Below are 12,271 nucleotides of genomic sequence, written 5' to 3'. Positions count from 1 at the left end.
GCCAGGAGCTTCTTCCAGGTCTCCCACGCAGGTGCAGAGGCCCAAGCACTTGGGCCATCTTCTGCTTTCCCAGGCCACAGCAGAGAGCTATGTCAGAAGTGGAGCACCCAGGACTCGAACCGGCGCCCATATGGGATGCTGGCACTGCAGGCGGTGGCTTTACCTGCTATGCCACAGTGCTGACCCCAAGAGTTAATTTTACACAAGACCTGCCACCCGAGTCTTTCCTGGCCTATGCTCTGCTCTGGCCAGCTTCACAACCAGCAGGCCCGGCCAAGCTGTGTTCCCATCCCTGCCCCGTTACTGTCATCCCAGAACCATGAGCTTATTCTCAAAGGCTGACTGGGGCTAGGCTAAGTTGGTGCCAACTTTCTGGTAGTGGAACATGGAGCCGAACTCTCCAGTATAAGGGGCAGCAGTTAGTGTCCCTTCTGGTCCACACACAAGGGGACTCAAGACTGTCGTGGCATCCATCTCCCAGACCCTGGCTGCCCAAGAGGGGCTCTCCTGTAGCATCCATCTCCTTGGAGAGAGGGGGTTATTCCTGCCCCAGTCCCAGAGTGGGTCCAACACATCTTTGTCCTGCCTCTTGGTAGCAGAAAGACCTTGAGCAAGTCATTTAGCACTGAGCTAATTTGTCACTGAAAGAATATAATCTATCAGTGATAAGAACAACTACTCTTCCCCAGAGACTTAACTGTGAGAATTAAAGGAGAGAAAGTGCCAGCAAGGGGTAGCTGCTGTTAGCAATGTGGTGTTGAAATTAGGCAATTTAAGGAATCTTTAAGAGTTGATTTTAAACAAAACCAACCACCCAAGTCTTTCCTGGCATATGCTCTGCTCTGGCCAGCTTCACTGTTCTGATTTCCAAAGTTTTTATTTACTCTATTCCCTCTCAGATGGGCCCTCTTTCTCCTCTGATTTCTATCCCCCTTCTGGCCCTCTTTACCGATAACTCAGAAAACCTTGGTCTACATCTCTAGTAATTCTAATAGCTTCAATTCATTCAGTCAGGCAGGAACCCATGCATCATAAAAACATCTAAGACTTATTGAGCTCTTATTATGTTGTAAGAGTATTCTAAGAGTTTTATATGAGGGACCAGCGCTGTGGCATAATGGGTAAAGCCACTGCCTGCAGTGCTGGCATCCCATGTGGGCAGGTCTCGCCTGCTCCATTTTCAATCCAGCTCTGCTATGGCCTGGGAAAGCAGTAGAGAATGGCCCAAGTCCTTGGGCCCCTGGCACCTGTGTGGAAGACCCGGAAGAAGCTCCTGGCTCCTGGCTTCAGATCAGTGCAGCTCCAGCCATTGTGGCCATCTGGGAGGTGGACCAGCAGATAGAAGACCCCTCTCTCTCTACCTCTGCCTCTGCCTCTCTGTAACTTTGCCTTTCAAATAAATAAATTAAATAAATCTTTTTGAAAAAAGTTTTATATGAGATAAAACTCATTTAAGCCTCATGCCAATGCAATAGTGTAGGTACTGTTGTTATCCCAATTTTATGACTGGGAAAAAGGAAAGCTGGATTAAGTAACTTGCCCAAAACTTCAGCGAGGAAGTGATGGAGCTGAGGTCTGGGTCCCAGGCTAATCCTGGAGCCGGTACTCACAACCACCATGCTAGACATTCATTACCTCATTTAGTTATCACAACTACAAAACAGATATACGATACTGTATCTGTTTTACAGATGAGAAAACCAGGGGTCAGAGGCAAAGCAACCAGTTCATCATCACATAGTTGGTAATGATGGAGTTCAGATTCAAATCAAGCTCAGATTTGCCTAACAAAATCAGTGCCCTCAACTTCTCATGTATACTACTGCTATGGAAAATAAAGTAGAAATGAATTGTTTCTACTAAATGTTGCCTTTTTAACTGCTCCCTGTTTGTTTTGGGGTGTCATTATCTTCCTTCTCCCATATATGTTCATACCTCTTGTCTGTGTTTCGTAGCACTGAATGCGGATCTACTACATGGTACTCAGTAAATGCTAAATGATTGACAAGTAACACAATAGATGTGTTCCTCTGCTTCCTGCTGTTGGTGTTCTCTGGGCTTTCCACCCACATCTCACAATTTTTTAGAAAACCAATCTCAGAAAAATGGGCCACCTTGCTTCTCTACAATGGAAATTGCAAGCAAACACACATACAACAACAACAGCATCCTTCTACCCTGACTCAGGCTCCCGGCTCTTAATCTGGCTCCGAGAGGAAGCTGCCTGGCTGCCCCTGAACCTCACAGAGCCTGTCCTGCCCTTCGCTGCCCACAAGTCGTGTACACTGGTTGGGGACGAGATGGGACCACTCTGATGTGGCCAGCTTCTTGAGGCTCTGCCCCTTTCCTGGCTCTCCAGTGACTTCTCATCCCATCTGTGTCTCCCAGGCAGACATGGATTTGTGATGAGCCAACTTCTCAATTCAGCTCTCGTGGTTTTTCTAATGGTCAGACAGACATCCCTGGATGAAATCCCACATTTTCCCTTTCTGTGGAAGTGCAAACAATTCCAGCTCAATTGAAAAACAGATTTAACCCAGCACTTACTGCTGTCCAGCACTGAGTAAGATGTTAAAAACGGTCTCTGCCTTCACAGAGTCAATCCGGCTGAAGAGACAAGACCAAGTTTTAGAGAATGCAAAGTCCACTCCATCAGAAGCCTAAGTATCAAAGACCCACAGACCAAATGCTCTAGTGGATCCACTGGCCAAGTTCCCTGGGACAAAGTAACCTTTTCTAGGCACGTGTTCCTTGGTCTGAACACATTAGGCAGAGTCCTCTATAGCTCAGCCCCTACCTGCCTTCCCATGGTTTTCCTCTGTCATTCGTTTATTCATTCAACAAACATGTACTGTCAACTATGTGTCAGGCACTATGCTGACCACGCCAGTAATTCATTATGGTGGAAGAAAAAGGAGGGTAGGGAAGAGGTGAGAGGGGAGATTGGGGCCAGATCATAAAAGACAGCATTAGCAGAGCTATGGAGTTTGGACTTTGTTGAATGACGGAGAGCCACTCCCCAGCCTGCACCTCCAGACACCCACACATGTCAGCCTTCCACATTCCCGTGCTTGTGATCCTGCTATTCCCACTTCCTGGGATGTCATCTCTTCCCGTTTTTCCCCTTTCTAACTTGGCTTACTTTTACTGACTTTTTGTGGCACTGTTTGCAGGGTGCTCCAATGGCACCTGAAAGGGCTTATAGGTATCTTGTCTCCAATCAGATGCTTAACTCCATTTGTAATCAATATCTATATCCCCTTTTCTAGCAACATGCCTCAAAGAAGTTTCTTGATTAAAAAAATAGTTACTGAAGTATTGAATTGGTGGTGAGCAGACCCAACAACACTCTACAGAAGCTGAAGAAAGGAAAGAGAACCACACAATCTGGCTCGTCTCTCTGGCTTAATTTCCTGTGATTCTTGTCTTGCTGGCCCCTCTCCGGCCACACTGGCCTGGCTGTGTTTTGGAACTTCCAGCCTTGCTTCTGCCTCAAGGTACCTACATCTGCTGTTCCCTTTGGAATACTCTTCTCCCAGATAGCCACTTTCTCGCCATCTTTATTATTGGTGAGGCTTCCCAAATGGTGATCTTTCCAACTATCCATCCCAGGAAGTGAGAATAGCAGGATCACAAGCACGGGAATGTGGAAGGCTGACACGTGTGGGTGTCTGGAAGTGCAGGCTGGGGAGTGGCTTCCACAGAGTCCCCTACCCTTCTCCCCTGCCATACTCCTCTCCACACCTCTTACCAGTGTTGAGTCCACTTTGTATGTTACTTACAATCTGTCACCCCCAACCAGCACACAAGCTCAAGGAATTCAACACTGGTATTTCTTTGTACCCTTGTGTATCTATCTCAAGCCACTGGTCCATAGCCACTGCTTAATTTTTTTTGTCCTTATTCAGCAAAAGTTAATGCTCCAGGTAATTCCACAAACCATGTGGGGTTGAGGAAATCACCCCCAGTTTTCTCTGCTGAATTCCCTACATAGCCAAGCACAGTTTATGTTAGTTTCTTAGCCTGGGCTTTTCATTCTGAATGGGGAGTGGCACCAGGTCTCCACCTTCCCATGCATAGGCGTCTGTGCTTTGTCTCCCTCTCCTGGCCTCCCACAGCGCCCAGTGCCATCTCTCAGTTTTCTATGAAGCCCCTTTGGTCCCTGCAAGGGGCCTAAGACCTGTAGCCATTCTCAAGGCCTTGGGGATGTGTTGTATCAATTCCTACCCCATAGCTTCCAACTGCCAATTTCTGTTGCTTGATTCTGTGTTAGTTCTACAGCTTGTTGTTGTTGTTTTAAAGATTTTAAAGATCTATTTATTTATTTGAAAGAGTTACAGAGAAGATGAGGCAGAAAGAGAGATGGAGATCTTCCATCTGCTGATTCACTCCCCAAATGGCCACAGTGGCCAGGGCTGGGTCAGGCAGAAGCCAGGAGCCAACACTTCATCTGGGTCTCTCACATGGGTGCAAGGACCCAAGCACTTGAGCTACCTTCCACTGCTTTTCTGGCATATTAGCAGGGATTGGATCAGAAGTAAAGCAGCCAGGACTTGAACCAGCACCCATGCAGGATGCTGTCACTGCAGGCTACAGTTTTTAAATACCCCGTGTTGAAGTTGGAGGTGGAGGACTCCATGTTTGTGCTCTGTGCCATGGCATCTGGGGAGGCCAGTTATCCAGGACACATGTCTTTCCCCCTGAAATCTGGAACCTTCCCCTGCGAGCACGTGAACCCCTGCGGGAGAAACATTGCTGCTAAGGGACGTGAATGACACTTGCTATGGGAGCTAAAATACAAAGAGGTGTCCAGGCGCACTGGCTTAACAGCACACTCCTGCTTTGTCTGAAGTTCACCTCCAGAGTCAGGCCATGCTCACCGTCCTCAAAATCTCTCCAGATACCTACCACAGAATGCCTCGCTTCTCTGAAAATATCACACGCCTTTGGGGAGGCATCTTAGTCAGAGATCTTCAGAGAAACAGATCTAATAGGAGGTACACAAACATATAGACACACACACAAGCACGTTCATATGGGAGAGAACTTGGAAAAGTGCATGGAAACTGGAAATAAAAGGGAAGGTTATTCTGGTGCAAAAACAATTGAAATCTATGCATGCAAGAGATATTCATAAAGTTCATGGAAAATGTGTATTGTGAAAAACTACAAATGATTAAAAAAAAAAAAAAACCACCTATGTGCCTTTGATTATTTAACCCGCCCAAAGGCTAGTGTTCTCAGGGATGCTGTCCCAGACATATCCAGAAATGTTACCCCAGATACCTGGGCTCCTCATGTCCCAGCAAAGCTGACACATAACATTGATGACCACGGGCCTGAACTCAGGCTGAAATGAAGGCCCAGTAAGATCTTTACCAGGAGTGAACTTCATAAAAATGGCTGAGAGCCTGAGACCTTTCCCCTAAGCCCTCTCCAAGAGTTTGCAGGATATGTCTAGGGTCCTTCTCACCAGGCGCTTTCTCTACTGCCAGGTGCAGGGGGAGGGGCTTCTGTGGAGCCTGGGCTGCTGCCAGCCAGCTGCAGCCTCCCTGGAGGGAGGGGCTTCTGTGGAGACTGAGCGGCTGCCACCAGCTGCAGCCTCCCGCCTCCGCAGAACTGAGCAGTACCTCCGCCCATTGCTCTGAAAAGCCTGCAGGCGGCAGCTGGACACAGGCTGAGGATCTGAGCACCACACACAGCACAAGGGGAGGACCCTACAGCCTCACAGCTGCTGGCTACAGAGGATGAGGAGGTGAAAGAGAGGTGGATGGAGCCCCTCGGCCTGGGCTGTCCATAGGAAACCACCAACCACATCTGCCTATTTTGACTTCCACACTTACAGGCATTAAAACAGATGACCTTTAAAATGCAGCTCATCAATTGCACCGGCCACATTTCACAGTGGCTCCTGGGGTGGACGGTGCAGATATGAGTGATTCCCTCTCCAGGAAGCCCCTTGGGATAGCGTCAGCCTAGCCCTTGCATTCCATCCCCGTCCCAAGGGCACACCACACTGTCTGAAGTGGAACTCATCTCGGCAGAATGCCCATCAGAAAGCCAAAGCCTGGGGCTCTGGAAGCAGAACTCTCCGCGCCTCCTTTTGGAGGAACAATCCTTGCTCCTCTAGGCTGGGTGGGAATTGGGGTTTAGGACTCCAGGCGAACCTGGGTGTGAATTGGAGCAAGCCCTGGTCCCTTGGGCTAAGAGAGCACCTGGAGGTGTGATGGGGACCACACGGGCCCAGTGCCTTTGAATGTGCCGTCGCCTCTGTCCAGGGGGTCCTTTCCTGCATGCTCACTTATCAGACAGTGAGCACGGCCTGCCCACGTCCACTGGCGTTCACTTCTTTCACACGCCCACTGCTGCTGGCCGTGCAGACAGGGACCCAGCCTCTGAGGGCTTCCTTCAGGCTGTGGGTTTTGTGCACTGGAGAGTAAACCCACAAACAGCAGCCCTGAGCCATTGATAGATGGCGTGCTGGGGTGCAGATGCCCCATACATAGGGTCACTCTCGGGGTGCCCTGTGCTTTCCCTTGGAGTCCCCGAGGGCGTGAGCTTCAGTGACCCCGGGGGCAGCTGGCTTGGCAGGAGCGCCATCTCTGGCCTTCTTCACTTCCTTGCTTTACTCCCCTTCCCCTCCTGGATGTCCCAAATAATTGACTTGTACTTGAATTCTTAGTATCTTCTAGGGTAACTTACCCAAGCCAAGACAAGGGCCTATTGTGAGCAAGACACCGTGGTAAGCAGAGGGAAAGATATTTAAGAAAAAGAATAAGCAAACATGCTCAGTTCCTCTCTCATGTGTTTGCACTGAAATGGATGAGGCAGGCAGGGAAAGAGGCAATCAGGAGACTCTAGGGAAAGCAGCCCCACGACAGAGCATGGAAGGGTGGAAGGAACCCTGGTGAGGGACCCAGCCCTGCTCAGGATGGGAAGAAGGTTGGAAACCGTTTCTAGGAGGAAGAGGGACATAGGTAAGCTGAGTGACGGAGGGAGAAGGGAGCTCCAGAGATGCGCTTCTGGAGACAACGAATGGGAAGCCACTGGTACCTTTCAGGCTGGGAATACTAGGATTAGATGGACAAGGATGTGGAGGATAACTGTGGTGGGTAAGGCTGAAAGCCCGGCACCTACCCAGGAGGCTGGTGTAAGATAAGGAAAGGTGGCCGGCGCCGCGGCTCACTAGGCTAATCCTCCGCCTTGCAGCGCCGGCACACCAGGTTCTAGTCCCGGTCGGGGCACCGATCCTGTCCCGGTTGCCCCTCTTCCAGGCCAGCTCTCTGCTGTGACCAGGGAGTGCAGTGGAGGATGGCCCAAGTGCTTGGGCCCTGCACCCCATGGGAGACCAGGAGAAGCACCTGGCTCCTGACATCGGATCAGCGCAGTGCGCCTACCGCGGCGGCCATTGGAGGGTGAACCAACGGCAAAGGAAGACCTTTCTCTCTGTCTCTCTCTCACTGTCCACTCTGCCTGTCAAAAATAAAAATAAATAAAAAAAAAGATAAGGAAAGGTGAGGCGCGAAGTAACTGGGTCCCAGGCACAAGGGTTGGGCAGAAGATGAAGCGTTAGGGGAGGGTTGATGAAAGACGCTTGTTAGCACCTGGCAGTCACCTTAACCACAGAGACCAAGGGAGATGAAGGCTTCAGGCCAGTCTCCAGGCTCTGGCTTAGGAAGTGGGTGGGTGGTGCTGCCTTTCCCTGCAACAGAAACAGGACAGGGGTGGGCATTTGGCTCAGCAGTTTAAGTCGCCTGCATCCCACATCGGAGTGCCTGGTTCAAGTCCCAGCTCCTCCACTTCTGATCCAGCTTCCTGCTAATGCACTCCCTGGAGGCAGTGGACAATGACTCAGCAGGTATTTGAGTCTCTTCCACCCACAAGGGAGACCCAAATGGAGCTCCGGGCTCCTGGCTTCAGCCTGGCCCAGCCCTGGCTGTTACAGGCATTTGGGGAGTGAACCAGCAGATGGAAGATCTCTCTCTGTCTCTTGACCTTTCAAATAAAATGAAAATAAATAAACAAAAGCTAGGAAACACAGAAGTGGATTTGAGGGAAAGAAAATGGTTTTAATTTTTGAGGTGATTAAATTTTGAGGCTGTAGGCCACCTGTTCTCAAACTGTGACCATTGACATCACCAGGAACTTGTCTGCAATGCACATTCCCAGGCCCTACGGAGTCAAGCTCTCTGTAGATGGGCACAGCAAACGTGGTTTGAATAAGCCCTTGAGCCCTCCAGGCAGTGATGTCTTAGCAAATGTTTAACAACTGGCTCTCCAGGGTGAGGGGAGCCATCCTAGGTAACCTTTGCCAATTCCTGCCGTACAAATAAACCCACCATGGCCAATTTCAAGATATCAATGTGACACCACTAAGCACTTCAACCGGAAGTTAGGAAGCACTGCACTCAGGTGTCTCTTGCAGGCAGTGTGAACTGGTGCCAGGTGCTTCTGATGCACACCTGAGGCCAATCGCATGGATCTAGTCTGTAGGTTGGAGTACAGATATTGAAGGACCCTTATGGGGGGAGGGACAAGAAACTAGGCCTGGGCAAATATCAGGGGCTTCTAAAGAGGTTAGATGTTCCCCAGAGTCTAGCGGGCAGGATGTTCTCTGGGAAGGAAAAGTCAATCCCCTTCAGAGAACCTCTAGGCACGCCCAGAGCAGAACTGCCCCTCCCCTCCGGGAAACCTCTGGGCGCGCCCAGAGCAGAGCTGCCCCTCCCCTTCGGAGAGTCTCTAGGCGCGCACTTATGATGTCACTGCGACTGGCCAATCCTGTAACACCTCAGCACTCTCCCTCAGCATTCTCCGGTATGCTAATTGTCCCTCCGAACCAGCCAATCCAGTGCCACCTCTGCATTTTCCACCAGCACTCTCCACCAGCATTCTTCGCCAGCATTCTCCCATATGCTAATGGTCCCTCTGAGCTGACCAATCCTATGCATGCGCATTAGGAATATGCTAATTCGTTGCCTATATAACCTGTGTGAAACTGCCGCTCAGGGCTCCTCACCACCTGAGATGGGGGCCCGTTTGCGCAAACGTTCAATAAAAACCTCATGCTTTTTGCATCAACTCGTCTGGAGTCTGGATCTTTGGGCGTCCTCCCGAGCAAGTGGGCATCTCTGCAACTGAGAGGGCCAACAATATAAGGCTTGAAAGAGAACTGGTGTGCATAAAAAGTTTGGGAGACATCAGTATAGATTCAAGCACCTCCCAGGTAAACACAGGAGTGCAAAAATGAGTAAGACCCAATTGCTGCCTCCAAGCAGCAGTCCTGTGGGGAGCAGAATAAGCAATCACAGTGGTGAGGGTGGGGTGGCAGGAGAAGAGTGGAGGTGCAGAGGAGGGGGCCCTCAACCTGGTACCCTCAGAAGCCTTTTGGACGAGCTTTGCAGGAACTGGATCTTGCCACGCAGGAAAGAGGCAAGTGGAGAAGAGGGAGGCAGGCCAGTGCCGGAGACAGTGGGAGTGCCGAGTGCTGGGCAGCAGGGGGTGTGTCCAGGAGCATGTGGGGAGCACAGCAGATGGGAGGCAGACAGGGCACAGTGGTGGAAGGTGAGGCCAGAGAAGCCAGGTCAGGAAGGTCTTAGACTCTGAGCTGAAGAATCTCTGGGGAAGCCTAGAAGAATGTAAAGTGATGGGGGGTGATCACCTGCAGGCAAGCTCCCGCCTTCATCAGCTGGTCCTATTCCCCCTGGAATGTTTTCCAGTTTCTCAAACATATGGAACTGTTTCCCAACTCTTTCTGTTCACATTTTACTTGCCTGGAGCTCTCTCTTTTTTAGGAGATTTCTTATGCATTCTTTTTGTTTTAATTAATTAATTAATTTATTTGAAAGGCAGAGTTATAGAGAGAAAGAGAGGGAGAGACATCTTCCATCTACTGGTTCGCTCCCCAAATGGCTGCAAAAGCCAGAGCTGGGCCAGTCCAAAGTCAGGAGCTTCTTCTGTGTCTCCCACGTGGCTGCAGGAGCCCAAGCACTTGGGCCATCTTCCACTACTTTCCTAGGCCATAGCAGAGAGCTGGATTGGAAGCAGAGCAGCTGGGATGCTGTGCCCACTATGGGTGGCTTTACCCACTATGCCACAATGCCAACTCTTCTCCAAATTTCATATCCTTCAAAGCTCACTTCCAAGTGTCACCTGCCCAGAGAGACCGTCACTGGCCGCGAGGTGACTTGAAATGAGCTTCTCTGTCCCCTTTGTCACAGCAGCTGGCCCCACCCTTGGATGTAGCTGGCGCTTACATCATTGTTTCTATGGTACAGATCAAAAGTCATTCATTTCAACTCAGATGAGCAACAAGAAAAACACCTTTATGTCCCGCAACCAAACTCTTTTTGCCCTTTTTTTTAAGATTTACTTATTTTTATTTCTTTGAAAGGCAGAGTTACTGAGAGAGATGGAGAGATGGATCTTCCATCCATTGGTTCACTCCCCAAATGGCCACAACAGTCAGGGCTAGGCCAGGCCAAAGCCAGGAGCCAGGAGCTTCTCCCAGATCTCCCAAGCCCTTTGGCCATCCTCCGCTGCTTTCCCAGGCCATCAGCAGGGAGCTGGACTGGAAGTGGAGAGCCAGGACTCAAACCAACATGCATATGGGATGCTGTCATCACAGGCAGTGGCTTACCCCTCTACGCCACAGTGCCGGTCCCTGGACTTCATTCTTGAGAACCTCTTCTGATTTTCTCCCAGCTTGGGAGACTCAGGTCAATGTAACATGGGCCTTTTCAACTAAGTTTAAATAGCAGTTCACTCACGGTCCAGCTTGAGTGTGGTTCCTATAAGAAAAGGGTTTGGTTAGTCAGCATCTCTTCCCCGTCCCCTTCTCCTATCTTCCTTTGCCAGTGGCCTCTGGGAGGAAGGGTAAAGCTTGCGCTGGAGGTGGCCGGATGTGGGACTGGTCAAGGGGAGAGGAGCCGGCCAGAAGCTTCTCCATGCGGCTTCCTGGGCAGGGAGGCAGCTCTGGCTCCCCCAGGACCTCGGCTGCAGACACTGTGCACTGCGCCCTCCGCCTTGCCCAGCCTGCTGGCTTCTTCTTCCCCACTGAATGGCTCTCCGCTTCCCTGATGGCAGACAGCCTCGCTCCATCACATCTTCCCTCCCTTCTCCATGAGTTTCTGTGTTCCGGGCAGGATTTCCTCTCCTGCCCAAAGCGTCCTGGCTCAGCTCCTGCTGCTGCAAAGCTGTGGGGTGGGGTGGGGAGAAATGGGGCTGGGGAGAGGCAGGTCCCTGAGTGGGAAAATACATCTCTGATGGCATCCACCTTTTGTTGGCTGTCTCCATCTCTAGGATGGAAATTTCTTGAGAGCAGAAACACTTTTTCATTCACAACTGTATCTGCCTCCCCTGGCAGTGGGTTTGCTTCGTGGTAAATGTTTCATAAGTGTTGTTGAAGAAATGACTGCAGATGTAAAATGTCACATTTGTCGTGAGTGTGGCTCATTGACAACAGAGGTCAAGCTCAGGATATGGAGAGGAAGGCGTGGAGTTGGAGATGATGAAACAGAAGAGAGTTTCATCAGGAAGAATTGAAGGTGTGTGTTTGGTACAGTGGTTAAAACACTGCTTAGGGGGCCGGTGCTCTGGTATAGCAGGTAAAGCCACTACCTGCAATGCTGGCATCCCATATGGGTCCCCGTTTATGTCCCAGCTGCTCCTCTTGCAAACCATCTCCCTGCTAATGGCCTGGGAAAGCAGTAGAAGATGGTCCAAGGCTTGGGCCCCTGCACCTGCGTGGGAGACCTGGAAGATGTTCTTAGCTCTTGGCTTCAGACTGGCCCAGTTCCGGCCAGTTCCGGCCATTGCGACCAATTGGGGAGTGAACCAGCAGGTGGAAGACCTCTGTGTGTCTAACTCTGCTTCTCAAATAAATAAATAAAATCTGTTTAAAAAAAAAAAAGACCTCTCTCTCTGTCTCTCCTCCTGTCTCTGTAACACTGACTTTCACATAAATAAATCAATCTTAAAAACAAAAACAAACAAACAAAAAAAAAACAAAACAAAAAAAACCACCAATTGGGATACCTGCATTCCATATGAGAGTGCCTGTGTTTCAATTCCTTGCTCTACTCCTGAATCCAGCTTCCTAGGAAAGCACACCCTTGCAGCAGGTGCTGGCTCAAGGAATTATGTCCCTGCCACCCATGTGGGACACACATTGTGTTTCAGACACCTGGCTTCAGCCTGGCCCAGCCCCAGCTCTTGCAGGCAGTTTGAGAGTGACCCAGAAAATGGAAGATCTCTCTTTATCTATCCTCCCTCT

This window comes from Lepus europaeus, chromosome 7 (assembly GCF_033115175.1).
Source record: "Lepus europaeus isolate LE1 chromosome 7, mLepTim1.pri, whole genome shotgun sequence".
Lineage (NCBI taxonomy): Eukaryota > Metazoa > Chordata > Mammalia > Lagomorpha > Leporidae > Lepus > Lepus europaeus.
Note: the sequence above shows the minus strand (reverse complement) of the source record.